We start from the raw sequence: 12,261 nt of genomic DNA, 5'->3' as shown, positions 1-12,261 counted from the left end.
GTGGTTTAACTTTGTCTTAGCTTGACGTAAGAAATGAGCAACATACCAACATACCAAACGCTTGAACCGTACACAGCTGCCCCCTCCACACACACCAATTAAAAACCCTAATAAGTTCATAAGGATGATATGTAGTACAGAAGGACAAACCGGGCAGCACCTCTGATAAATGCATGCCAGGCACTTGTAGATTTGCAAGGCTCCCTGCCCACCATATGTGTCTATCTTTCAAGCGAGAGAGCCTCTTTCTTTTCTCCCTCCATGCACATTCTGGTGATGTAAACACAACGTGCCTTGCTGATGTCCTTCAGGCAATGTTCAGGGTCCTCTAAATCTCTTCTATTTAATGTCTGAACCATGACAGAATCATAACCACAAACACTCAGTCCACTGCTCTCCCCCTAAGACCCCATATCAGTTATGGTATTGTTCCTTGTTGGCTCACACCAGTGTCAACTCAATGCCATATCACGTTCCACTCACTTCCTCAATACCTGTGCATCAACCTTCTACCATGTGCCCAACCGAAGGCTCCACCCAGGCACACAGCAACAGGGACAGAGACATAGTAGCTGCCCAGCCCTTAGAGTGCAAAATGTTAATGCATAAATGGACCTCAAGCAGAGACACACACAAGGTATTCATTTGTCCAGATCATGAGTTCCACTTCAAGAAGAGGAACATCTGTATAAGATAGGGTAACAGTGTTCTGGAGATCTCAACTTCTCTGGGTGAAATTCCAAGCAGTGTCTCGAAAGAAGGAAGACAACAAAACACAGAGAGAGAGGAAAAACTAAAAAGGCTAGACCAAGACATCCTTTGGATGAATCATTTCTATCACTGTGCATAGGGTCTTGGCAATAGCATATCCCCTTCTGTTCACAAAAGTCATAGTGGAGATCTGAGGTCCTCCAAACATTCCTGATGCTTTGAGTTTCTCTACATACGGAGCTCCGAGTGGATGGAGACTACGCTGCACTTTTCTGCACGCCAGAGTAAAGCATCCAATGTATTCTCAAAATTAGGCATTTCTCTCTGGCCCATCTGGGTGTCCTTGGCGTCCCCTTATCTGCAGGACACACTCAATATATCCATCTAATACCTGGGTCTTGTTCCTCAGGATCTCATAAAATATCCTCACCACCTCCTCGATCTTATTAGGTAGAAAGATACTCATTATATTCCTTTAAAAATGCAGGTCTTTTGTTTTTTTTTTTCAATGTTCTCCTCCGGACCATGATGGAGAACATCTCCAGCAGATTCCCCACTTCTGTCTTAAGCATCCTCTCTGCACGCGACCCACCCCCAGAAGGTTGATTTACGCCAGAAGATGATAACAGCAGCTGGCCTGCATGGCTCCAGCCAAATTTCACGGGGCTTACCTGATTTATGTGACTTCACCTCGGTGACAGACCTCAGACATGATTTGATGGCTGCTCAAACATCCATTCGAGAATCAAGCAACACGGAGTCAGCATTGGGAATACCTAAAATAAAACAGAATGTAAGTCATGATGAGAGAACAGAAAACTGCTTGCTCTGGCCTCCAACCTTGGACCGGTTGTTGAATATGAACATGAGAGGCCTGTGTGTCTGATTTTTGTAGCTGTGAGTGCTGGTACAGATCATGGCGTTTTGACCTCTTTATTGAGGCAGACACCTGGGGAAAAAAGAGAAAGTCTGTGTCATTGTTAGAGAGAATTTCCCTGTTGCGTGGTCTCTTATTATCCTATTGTGTTTTGCCTTTTGTGCTGTGGAATACTGTTTTTTTTTTTTTTAATTCTGTAGCATTACTGCTGAAACCAATCCAATGGATATAACTGGACAGTAGCAGAAGACGCCACCCGAAAATACGGCACTTGAGTATGTTGACGATGGTGAGCTCTGGCCAGTTGAAAACCAGCAGAGGGAGGGATGGGCTTTCCTTGACCCTTCTCCACGTGCTTAAACACACATCCTCCAGAAGGCACTCAACAGCCATCAGCACCCTCCACAGAAGTGTCATCAACCACAAAGATGGTTTCCTGTCACAGGAGACATGAGATATTTCTTTCCTCAAATCATTCATTCTCTCTGCCTACATCCCACTTCCCTTCTTCAGATTCTAAACCCTAAAGCCAGGTCTTTGAGTTCTCCATTTTTCCTGCATATCCCCCATGCATACAGGAGGTAGACATGTTCACAAACGTTGTCTGTTTTTCTCTTGTTAACCTGTCATTTATGACTGGGTTCTCAGAAGAGAAGGGTAGAAGGAAAATTGTTTTTCTTCCACCACACAATCCTTTATGTAACTGTAGGTAATTATTTTTCCATGGAACTCTTTTACACAGTTTCCTAGTGTTTGTAGCATAACGACCTCAGTCCAAAAATGAAAACATAATTTCTTACTTGCTGAAGATGGAACAGTATGGCCATTAATGACTTTCTTTTAAGTTGTCTTTGATACTTGATATCAGTGGTCTTTTTTTTTTAAGATTTTATTTATTTATTTGACAGAGATCACAAGTAGGCAGAGAGGCAGGCAGAGGGAGAGGGGAAAGCTGGCTCCTTGCTGAGCAGAGAGCCCAATGCAGGGCTCCATCCCAGGGCCCTGAGACCGTGACCCAAGCCAAAGGCAGAAGCTTAACCCACTGAGCCACCTAGACACCCCATGAATGGTCTTTGATACTTGAATTTAATATTCATTTATTAAATTGTTTACACTTATTTTAATCATAAGACTCAAGGACTATCTTTATAGTTACCACCAAAAGCTTGGGCAAAGATATATTTGTGAATCTTGAAGCAGATCAATGTTTTCTTAACACTTTGACTACTACGCTTTTGATCCTAAAGCCTGTGCTTGTTACAGAAATAAGACCTACTTTGTATATAACCTCAGGGTTTTTTTTTAAATATATTCTCATTATTCTCATTTTTTTTCTAAATGAAAGAATTAAAGATACATGCAATAACTATTTGGTGGGTGAGCACCAACTATTATTTTCTTGTATTGATAAATGTTCTTAGGGCAGGCACAGGGGCAGTGATAAGGACTGGGAATGTCACTCTCATGAAGCCTGGTCATACCACAAAGATATGTGAGCAAAATAATTTATGCCACCATGCTGTTTCATGTGTTGGAGAATTTGAAACAAAAAGATGTGATCATCACAAAGTCCTGGAAGATTAAGAGTGATTCTGAGTTGATTGGTAGAGGTGATGTTCTTGACAAGTTGTTGGGGAAGTCTCCCCAACAGAGATGATACTTGGACTCTCCTTGTGATGACTGGGGCCAGGAAGATGCAGAGCCTGGGGAAGTGGGCTGGTCACTTCATAGCACAGACGAGAGGAGGGTCAGTCAGAGATTAGTGAGCAAAGAGGAGAGTAGGAAGAAAAGGGGTTCAAGAGGTAAGTAGGAAGCAGGGACACTTGGAACCCTGGGGTCTTGAGAATGAGTTTGTGGTGTTTTCCTGGGCTTCATGGGAAGGCTTTGGAGGGTGTTCAGCTGACATGTGTTTTTGCCAATAATCATTCCATCTGCAGTGTGAACATATAGCGGTGAGGGAAGCACGAGGGGAAGCATCAAGCGACAGACTAGCACAGTGGGGTAGGAAGGAGAGCTCAAGGCCATGTGGGCTACCATGGCAATGGCAACCAGACAGAACACAGAGAAGGCCAGTGTGACCTCATAATAGATTGCATATAGGATGTGAGGGAAGGAGAAGCATCAGGAGTTTGGGTAGGCTTTTTGTGTTTTAATGAAGATGAGTAGATAGAGAGATGATACAAAGATAAGTGTATGATGAGTAGATAGATGATAAATAAGTATTTATTTGGTAGGTAGGTCGATAGATGATAGGTAATAAATATTTGATGTATAGATTGATGATGGATGGATGGATGAATATATAGATATGAAGGATGGTGGATGCATGGATGGATAGATGATAGATGGACAGAGAGATGGTAGATTGGTAGATAGATAGAAAGATAGATACAATGGATGGGTGGATGGATGGATGGATGGATAGTAGATGGATAGGTTGGGTGGATGAGTAGATGAGTAGATGGATGGATGGGTGGATGCATGGATGGTTGGATGGATGGTTGGATGGATGGATGGAAAGATGAATGGATGGATGGATGGATGGATAGTAGATGGATAGATAGATAGGGGTTTCTGCACGTAATTTATTTTTTCTTTCTGATATATGAATAGAAAATTTCCATGGTTCACTCCATTTACCAAAAAAGTGACTGGAGATAATTCTCGGTTTTAGTCATTTTGACTTGGTCCAGATGAAACTAGTTTCAGCTAAATAGCAAACCACCCCCTGAGAAACTCTGTGGTTGCTCAAAGAAAGAAATAAAAACTCAGTTCAACTGAGAGTTCATGCCAATGGGATCCCCCTATCCACCGTCAAAAGACAAAGTGACAGCTAATGCCTGAATGTGTGTCAGTGGACTGAAACTTAAGGCCTTAGAAAAGGATATCACCGTAGAGGAGACTTTCAGTCACACTGACCCATCGTGTAGAAAAGAGACTTGTCCCAACATTCTACTGAGTGAGAGGTTGATCTCTCCCTTACTTCGTTCTCTGTCCCTCCTTCTTCTCCTTTCCCTCTGCTTTCCTTCCTTCCTCTTCTCTCTTCTCCTCCCTTCTCTTCCTTTCCCTTCCCTTTGCTTCTCTTCTTTCTCTTATCTTCTCTTCCTTCTCTACCCTTCCCTTCTCTTACCTTCCCTTCTCTCCTTCCTTCCTCCCTCCCCTTTTCCCTCCCTCCCCTGTTCTTTCTCCTTCTCCACCTTTTTTCTTGCTTTCTTTTGAAACTATAAATATCTTCTAATTCCTCTAGTACCCAATTTTAGATGTTCACGAGTCGGCTGTGAGACACGGTGCTCCTCGCACTATTGGACAGAGTGTGGCGTCTGGGGTTGGGTTCTGCAGGAAGCCAACTAAGAGGGTAATTAAGAAGCATGAGGTCTATCAGGATCAACACCTGTGGAAAGGAAGGGACACAAGCAGGACTGCGGACAGAGAGAAGATAAAAGCAGGGAATATAGGTTGCTTCTAGATGCTGTAAAGGCAAGGACACAGATGGTTCCTCACACCTCTCAAAAAAAATGCAGCCTTGCCGACACTGTGCAGGGGACACCTGGATCAGACTTCTGACCTCCAGGACAGAAAGGTATGAAATTGATGTCATTTAGCCACTAAGACTGTGGTTTGTGAAAGCAGTGATAGGAAGTTAATACATCTAGTAAAATGTTAATTTTAGTGAATGGTAATTAGTTAATGAGAGAATTTGTGTGGCAGGGACATAGCTGTTCCAGCGAAAATTCCTTCAAGTTTTTTTGTATGTTTGGAAAATTTTCATTGGGGGATATTTTCATTGGGTAAAAAACAAATTATTAAAAATAAGAAGAAGAAGGTGGGTCACCATAGCACTGTTTGGATTCCCTTCTGTGGGAAGAGAAGTACCTGGTTTCAGAATCAAAGAGTGGACTGTGGACACTGCAGAGGGGTCATACAAGGTGGGAGGGATGGGCTTCAGGCAGGCTACCTGGACTTTCGCTGAAACATGTGTTTAAAAGAAAATCTCAACTTACCCAGGTTTGCATACCCCACTCAGAAATATGAAACCTGAAAGTGAATCAGCATCTCCCTCCAGAGTAAGGATAATTTATTCCTGAGAAAGTTGCTCATTTATTCCCGAGCAGGTGGAGTTAGTCATCCACATGAGGCTTACAAGATGGTAATTCTCAAACAGCCAATCCTGTTTGAGAGGATCTCTGGTGAATCCCATGTCCTCCATCCCAGCTTTATCTCTAGGATTGGCTATAGGCTCATGTAGGGAGGGTTCCTCTGGCCTGTCCCTTTATTTCTTTGATGTGTAGATTGATGATGGATGAATGGATGGATAAATAGACAGATAGATATGAAGGATGGATGGATGGATGGATGGATGGATGGATGGATGGACAGAGAAGAGATGCATCTCCACTATCCAGGCCATCTGAGAATCATAATGCCATCTCTGGGAATCAGAGAGCCCCACTGGTTGTCAGGAGGACCACACCCATAAACCTAGAGACATGTATCTTCTTTAAGTCTTCATTAATGAACCCCTCTCATGTTCTAGACACTCTTCTTGGTTTGTATTATTTAGTTACTGCTGTGTGACAAATCATCCCCTAACGTAGCAACCCAAACATCACACATTGATTATCTCACAGCTTCTGTGGGTCGACTTCCCAGGTGTGGCTCCTCTGGATTCCTCCTGCTCAAGGTATCTGATGGGCTTGCAGACCATCTGTTGGTCAGGGCTGCCATTCTGTCTGTGGTTAGGTAACCCTTGGTCTCTTGTTTCCTGGGCCTCTCTCTCTCCATAGGGTTTCCTCACAACATGGCAGGTGGTGTCCTCCCCAGGGCACATGCAAGCATCATAGTGTTGTAGGAGAGGATCCTGCACTTAGGGAACCCGACCTGAATACTAATAATGGGTGGTCAGTCTGTCTGATCTTTCCTCTCATGGAACACATTGTCTTTATTAACAAAATCATGGTAAGTAAGCAAACTGGCTACTTGCTTGAGAAGAGGACATTATCTCTGTCTTCCAAGTCTGTTAGCAACAGAAACCTTTTTGAAAGATGGTCCAGAAGAAAGCCCGTTAGGACCTGTAACCAAGGTCATATTCATTGCAAGAGTGCCAGTCTCCTGGACCATACGGAGTCCCTGAATGGAAGACCATTATTCCATCAAATGTGACACATTTTACACCATTAAAGATGCCCGAGGGGTAGAAATTAGAAATAGTTTTGTTTAAATTAAGTTCAGAATGTGTGTGTGTGTGTGTGTGTATACACATGTGTGTGTGTATATACATGTACGCTTAGGCAAATGTTTAGCAGCAAGTCCCTTCATTATGACTGATATTTTGGATTTATATTATTACGTAAGGACAGTCCATTGGTGCATCAGGAAGAATAAAGAAAAGGAAAGATTAAAGGTTTTCTCTCCAAAATGGTAAAATATCTTACTCTGCCTTTAATTTTTCTATTCAGGGGGTTTCCACAAATTATCTCAACATCCTTCCTTATGGTCACAGAATCAAGTAAAGAATTCAATATAGGGGCTCCTGGGTGACTCAGTGGGTTAAAGCATCTGCCCTCAGTTCAGGTCATGATCCTGGGTCCTGGGATCGAGTCCCACATTGGGCTCCCTGCTCAGCGGGGAGCCTGCTTCTCCCTCTATCTCTACCCTTCCCTGCTGTTTGGGCTTGCACACTCTCTCTCTCTCTGACAAATAAATAATTTTTTAAAAAGAATTCACTGTAAAACAAGTTATAGTTTGTAGTTTATGTCTGCGTGAATCCGTGGAGCATTGAACTCTCTGTGGATTGTGGACTCCAACATGTGTGTTTGTCATCTAAAACAGAGTAAGATGGAGAGATGGGAAATGAGAGATGTGGGAATAGAAAGAGAGAGGGGAAGACAGACTCTGAGGAAGGACAGGAAGCTACAGGACTCAGTCCTTCTTTTTTTTTTTTTTTTTTTTTTTTTTTTTTAAAGATTTTATTTATTTATTTATTTGACAGATAGAAATCACAAGTAGATGGAGAGGCAGACAGAGAGAGAGAGAGGGAAGCAGGCTCCCTGCCGAGCAGAGAGCCCGATGCGGGACTCGATCCCAGGACCCCGAGATCATGACCTGAGCCGAAGGCAGCGGCTTAACCCACTGAGCCACCCAGGCGCCCCAACTCAATCCTTCTTAACATGGACTTCATCTGAGTTTTCTCTCTGGTGCCTTTGACAACAACGTTCACTCTTTTGGTTCAGAGAAATAATGTTCAGCCTAAAGAAAGAATGAACTATGGGGAAGGAAAAACCATTAAATTTTTAAAAGAATGATGCTAAAACGAAGAACTCCATAACTTAAGAGATCTCCCCTAAGGGTAATTTTATTTTATTTGTTTTATTTTTTTAAAGATTTATTTGACAGAGAGAGACAGAGTGAGCACATGTGAGCACGGGGAGCAGCAGGCAGAGGGAGAGGGAGAAGCAGACTCCCTGCTGAGGAGGAAACCCAATGCAGGACTCAATCTCAGGACCCTGCGATCATGACCTGTGCTGAAGGCAGATGCTCAACCAACTGAGCCAACTACACATCCCCATTGCCTGCAAAGGTCATTTCAGTGGCCACATTTGTAACCATGGTTATGGTAACACACGACATTGCACATGCCGGTGGTGGTGCCAAATTTCAAGGGAAATCACTAGACCATTCACAACTGAAAATGTGAGGAAGAATGACGCATCTCTGGCTCCAGAGAGAGAACTGAAAGTATGAGCTCTTGCTCCCTGCCGTAGCTGCACTCACGTGGGCTGTGAGGCTCCGTGACCTGTGCTGCTTACACCCCTATGTCATTCTGAACTGCCTTTTACCAGGATTGTTTGTGGCCAATAGCACTCTACTCTCTGAGCCATGTTGGTGTGTGCCCCCCAGAGCCAGCTCATAAAACACACTCTGGTTTCTAGCTCTCTCTGTGTCTGGGCTCACACATCCTGCAGAAAGCCAGGGGCAGTCTTGTGAGCATGTACACACAGCCCAGAGAGGTAGGCTGCATGGCATGGAGCAGAGATTCTTCCTACAGGAACTAAGGCACAGAGACTTGGCGCTAACAACCATCTGAGCAAGCCGTCCTGCACACACAGCTTCCCTCTCCAGGCAAGACTTCCAAGGACTGTAGTCTCAGCGGACACGATGAGGTGTCCTGGGCCACAGACACCCAGCTCAGCCATGGCAGGATTTCCAAGCCATGGAAGCTGTGAGAACATGAATGTGTGTTATGGGTGTGTCTTTGTTACACGGCATGAGAGGGCTGACTAATACCCACACCAGCACCCTCTTCCACTGGGGGAGCAAAATGAATATATGCAGACAATGGCTGAGAGGGTAGGTACTCAGTACAAAAAGGTCGACGTGGGCTGACACCGGTGTTCAATGAAACTGGCATCAATGACATTGATAGGAAACAACTATGATAAATCCCATTCACACCATCAACTCACCAGGTGTCATAATCTCATTCTGGCAGATCTTATGGTCAATATATTAAAATACACACTCTTTTATATGATTCTCTCAAAGTGCAGAGAGTTTTATGTTTTCATTCTTACACTTCCGTGTTCACATTTGACATAAAGATATAATTAATCAAATTTATGCTTGAACTAGATAAGCTTATTCTAAGATTCACGAGGGGGAGAACTGCAAAAAGAAAAAAACCCACAAACACACAAGCAGTAAAATTCATGGAGAGAATTTCAGGTAATTAAGCAGGGAAATGATGCCTCACAGGTATTAAATCATATTTGAAGCAATAGTACTTATAATAAAATTGACTTGTGAACAATATGGGTTTGAACTTCACGGGTCTCACTTGTACAAGATTTTTTTCAATAAAGAGCATTTGTATACAATATGTAGCATACCAGTCTATTTGTAGACAGTATTTGTATACAATGTAACATATATTGAATATATCGATAAATACACAATAAATATTTACAGTATTTTTACAATATATACATATTTACAATATATAATTGTATATATATACATATTGATTAATAAATGTATTTTCTTATATGACTTTCTTAATCGTGTTTTCTTTTTTCTGGCTTATTTTATTGTAAGAACACAGTCTATAGTAATATAACATGCAAATTATGTGTTGATTGACTTTATATATTACTGGTAAGCCATCTAGTCAAAAGTGGGCTCTTAATTTACATTTTTGGGAAATCAAAGGTCATAGGTGTATTTTTGATTGGGAGGTTTGCTCCCCTAGTCCCCCAATATTGTTCAAGGGTCAACTGTAGTTTGGTCCTGGCTCCTAGGATATGACAAAAGTACTTAGGAAATGAGAGTTTATAGCAATTAAATTTGGATATAATTAAAGGTCTGCAGACAGAGTAATGGTTAAGTGAATTATGGTATACCTTCTCAGTAAAATACATGTAAGCATATAAAAGGATGAATCATCTCTGTAGAATTATGGATCCGTCTTCCAGTGATCCCTTACATGGCTAAAATAAGATGGAAAATCAGGTGACCTAGAGAGGTGACATAGGATTCGCTGCTACTCTTTACCCTTGTTCCTACAAAAAGACTCCTGAGGTTCATAATGACACATCTTTCCTATGGCATTTGAATCTAAAGTGACCAGAAGGACTTAGCAGACATGTCGGCTTGCACGGTGATTGTTTCACGTGTTGAATTAGACCAAACTCTTTCTGGAAGAATTCAAAATGAATGTGGCTAAATGTGCAAAATAAATAAAAACAGTATCTTCAGACATAATGGCCTGTAGATATTTGAAATGTGTTCTGAAGATTTCCATAAGGCCTTCATGTCTATGTATTCAAATATAATACTAAACCCCAAGATCAATAGCATATTTGGCTATCAAAGCAGTCGAGATAAACAGGGCAAGACTCTCTTGCTCTCATTCTCTGTTTTTTTTTAAAGCCTAGGGAAGAGAGACCTAGAAATACACATTGATTTTTTAAAAATGAATCCTTATTCCTTCAAAGTTCAGGACTGTTAAGCATTTGGCTGTAAAGCTGTGATCCCCTAATTATCTACAGAGCATCAACTGATATGGGTTTTGTCCTAACTTTTCTTTCTTCTCATTTGTTTCTCAAGAAAGACAAAATGGATATCCATTCAGAGAGTGCTGTATGGAAGACTTGGGTTATCTTGGCAGCAATCTGTGAAGTGGTGAATAGAGCTACTTAAAAAGTTGCACCAGCGATTAATCAGAGTTCATGGGAAGAATTACATTTTACAAAATCGCAGATACAGAAACAGGCCTGACATCCCAAATAGTCAGAGTTGATTACATTTTCTTCTTTCAGATTTGGCTGTAAGTCTAGACTTAGAAATAGTCATCTCTCCCCCCTCTGCCTTTCAAAGTATTAAATCATAAACTTCCAACTCCTTTATTATTTCCCCAATCGTTCCAAATCGTGGTAAATCTGTATTCCTTCTTATCTTTCATGGAAGAAATGTCTCAATTCTCAGCAGAGCCAAAGGAAATGACAACAGGCACCACAACAAACAATTCTTCAGAGACGTCGTTCGGCATATCAATTAGTTATTGGGTTTACACACTGGCTCTCCAGTGTGAGGACAAATACAGTCATTGCTCTTCTGGCTGGCCCAAGCAAAGTCTGAAAAAGCGACTTCTTTGCTCCTGTGAAATGTTCCAGCTCTCAATAGGACCCCCCCAAACCCCGCCCCAGCACATAAGGTTCATTTTCCAGTATTAGGGGCAGGACACTCAGAACACAGCACATTCATTTCGGCGGACACTAACTTTTATCTAATTCAGCAAGCAAGCCTCTGTTAATGAGGCCTCCCAGGACGAGTGATGGCAAGAGAGCCTCCAACTGTCACTGATCAATACTCACAACTCAAGCAGCTCTGGTGGTCAAATACTTGGGCTTCTGGGTAAGAAAGAGGGTCCTGTTCCTGGGAGCAACCTACGCTCTCCCACCATCACAGTTCGCCACTGCCCGGCCCACTGAGGCCACCGCTGCGTACAGATAGCATCTCTCCCTCTTCCTCTCCATGTCTGCCGGGGGTGGAGGAGCGATGCGTGCTCCCCACCACCATTGCAAACAGGGTTCGGCTCGTGCCTTCCAGCCTCGAGCTTGATGGATGGGGACGGGAAGCTACTGACCCAGCCACCAAGGATCTGCTGTTTGATCCCAGTGACGCGAGGCTTGTTTGATGAGGCCGCGGGAGAGTACGGACATGCAGCCTAATTTCATGTAATCCCATTCTGCAGCTACTTAAAAGGGAAAGGGCATTAAAAGCCCACACACTAGTGTTTTCTTCCTGGCGGCCCTTCTCCTGCAAAGAGCCCCTCGCCTGTGTCTTTGGGGTGAGACACCACGCAGGCCAAGCGGTTTATTTACGCAGTCCAGCCTCTGTGAGGTGTCAGACACCCGATCTCCCTGAAGACTCTGCCAGGCTGTCATGGCTGACATTTCTGAATGGAAACACTGTGAAGAAGAGGAAATGTGTTTCCATGACACAAAACAAATTACTGTCGGATAGGACGAGGATCATATTTAGGAATGGTGCGGTGAGAGGGAGAAGGCTGAAGCTATCATGTGTTGAGGTGGCTTTTGCAAAAGGACAAAGGGACGTGGTGGTCTGTCGCGGATGCTGGCATGTGAGGACAGGTGATTTCCTCTTTAGGGTCTAAC

The 12,261-nt window shown here is 42.9% G+C and overlaps 1 long non-coding RNA gene across 1 annotated transcript in view; it reads right to left on the bottom strand.

The window, feature by feature from the left end:
• The window catches only part of LOC132006846 (uncharacterized), a 218,136-nt gene that overhangs the window by 95,936 nt on the left and 109,939 nt on the right, over positions 1–12,261 (bottom strand). Inside the window, exon 3 of the long non-coding RNA XR_009401238.1 lies at positions 1,383–1,487. This is a non-coding gene — a long non-coding RNA (uncharacterized LOC132006846). The remainder of the gene's footprint in view (positions 1–1,382; positions 1,488–12,261) is intronic.

Source organism: Mustela nigripes, chromosome X (genome assembly GCF_022355385.1).
Source record: "Mustela nigripes isolate SB6536 chromosome X, MUSNIG.SB6536, whole genome shotgun sequence".
NCBI classification, from domain to species: Eukaryota; Metazoa; Chordata; class Mammalia; order Carnivora; family Mustelidae; genus Mustela; species Mustela nigripes.
Note: the sequence above shows the minus strand (reverse complement) of the source record. Positions and strands in the feature narration are given on the sequence as shown.